Source organism: Crocodylus porosus, unplaced genomic scaffold, assembly GCF_001723895.1.
Source record: "Crocodylus porosus isolate Cpor-Errol unplaced genomic scaffold, CroPor_comp1, whole genome shotgun sequence".
NCBI classification, from domain to species: Eukaryota; Metazoa; Chordata; order Crocodylia; family Crocodylidae; genus Crocodylus; species Crocodylus porosus.
Window position 1 is genome coordinate 62,849,372 of NW_017728947.1, and position 2,455 is coordinate 62,851,826.

Sequence of the window (2,455 nt, forward strand, 5' to 3'; positions counted from 1 at the left end):
TAGGTCCGACTGCAACCTATTCCTCCCTTCTAGCATGCCCACATCCCCCCACATCTTACTGTCATCAGCAAATTTGAACACGGTGCTGTTTATCCCCTTGTCCAAGTCACTGATGAAGATGTTGAACAGTGCGGGCCCGAGGACCAAGCCCTGTGGAACCCCACTTCCCACATCCCTCCAAGTCGAAAATGACCCATCCACCACCACTCTCTCGGTGCGGCCCTCCAGCCAGTTGGCGACCCATTTGACTGTGTGGGTGTCGACATCACAGTCCCCCAGTTTCCTAATGAGAATGGGGTGAGAGACAGTATTGAAGGCCTTCCGAAAATCCAGGAAGACTATGTCCACTGCTACCCCTGCATCTAAGGATTTGGTCACAGAAGGCCACTAGGTTGATCTGACAGGACCTGCTGCTAATGAAACCGCGTTGATTGCCCCTAAGCATAATCTCCCCTCCTGGTTCCTCATGGACATGTGCCAGAATAATTTTCTCAAAAAGCTTGCCCAGGATTGAGGTAAGACTAACTGGCCTATAGTTTCCCGGGTCCTCCTCCCCTTTTTGAAGATGGGAACCACACTGGCTCTCTTCCAGTCCTCTGGCACCACACCAGAGCACCATGAGTGCTTGTAAAGCCATGCCAGGGGTCGTGCAATGACCTCAGCCAATTCCCTCAGTACTCTAGGGTGGAGATCATCTGGACCAGATGATTTGAATACATCCAGTCCTTCAAGAAGTTCCCTAACTAGTTCCTCACTAACCCTTGGCCTAGGTGCACCTCCCTTGGGGTTTAAGGGGGGCCCAGGGTGGGGGTGACTGTTCTGGTCCCTGCTCAGGACAATGGAGGCAAAGAAATTGTTAAATATGTTGGCATGTCCTGCAGGGGCCTCACATTACAAATACTCATGTTGTTTAACAATTTTAACAATACCGTATTATATTTCCATTATATGTGTATTCTTCAGGACTTTTTTTCCTACTGGAAATGAATTAAGAATAATACCTGAATAGCCCTTGCATAGTTTGCAGTGTGATTTGAATATCAAACTGGACATCTAATCCTTCCAACACCTCTGGGTTGTTGGTACTGTCTGTTTTATGGATGGGTATGCTAAGTAAAAGTTAAATTATGTCACCAAGGTCACTTATGTGTTAGTGTCAAAGCAAAGACTTACAAGCATAGGCTTGTGATCAAAACACTAAATCTCACTTCAATTATAATGCATTTTTCAGGATCTACAGTGTCAGCATTTCACCTTAGACCATGCCAACATATAGAGTCATAATTTTTGTTTTTCAAGACAGGATCTGGAATGCTGATGATGATCATTACCAGATAAAATCATATTAGAGTGCTCCATCTCCTCCCCTGTGTTTAGGAGTACATTTAGAAATGCAACAGATATGAAACTTTAGAAGCACATACACTTCAGAAAACTATTATTGAGACATTAAATATAATATTAAAAAAAGGACTGTAACATAAATGATATAACTGTTATGCATACTTGGATTCCTGGCTCACTGAGGGTAATTAATGCAACAGGTAAAGAAGTCAGGGAAAAGACTCAGCTGACGGAAATGGTATACAATGGTTTGTTCTGGTTTCTAAGGCTAGAAGAGACAGAACTGAACTGGGGTGAGAGTCACACATACACACACAGACACAGATGGGAACAATTGATATCTATATCCAATAAGGGTAGTAAGTAGAAAGCTTAACATGTATGTAAACTTGTTGCTTTATTGTATCTTTTCTCTGTAAAACCTTTGCCCTGAGATAAATAATAGTGTGCTTGTGAAAGCTGGCTGGTCACTGTTCTTGAAAGAGAAAGGGATTATAGGTACTCTTCTAAAAGGCAGTTAGGGATAATCACAGTGTACTGCAAGGGGACAGCAGTCTCAAAGTCCATATTTAAAAAAAATGGAGTATGGGTCCCCAGAAGAGTAATGGCTTGAGGCACAGGGAGGAGGAAGACAAGAGGATGTCAAATACATGGTTGCCCCAGAACAGTGACAGTCTTCTGAAAAAAAAATACACCCAGCTTTGCATAACTTAAAAAAAAGGGGACTATGGACTCAAAAATAGTGTATATTCAAATGTGGAACTCTTAATTATATATGTTTTCAAAAATGAATGAACAGATTTTTCAAAGAGGTAGAATACAGTATTTAATCTACCTGAAGGATTAAGTGAATGTCCACAGAATGCTAGAGAAGTTCAGAGTACAGAGGGCTTTGGTAAGGATTCAGAATTGAGTCTCATATATTTTTTCTTTAATAAAGCAGAGGCCCATTTCTCAGATCCCCTTCACTTCAAAGCTGCTGTGGGTGGAGAGTAACAGATATATACCTCTTGGTCTAAAGTCTTGCCATGAGCCTCCTGCAAATATTGCACTGGGATTGAGGTTTGAAGTTATGATGCAGTACTGAGGTGTTGCTTTATGCTGTTCTCAT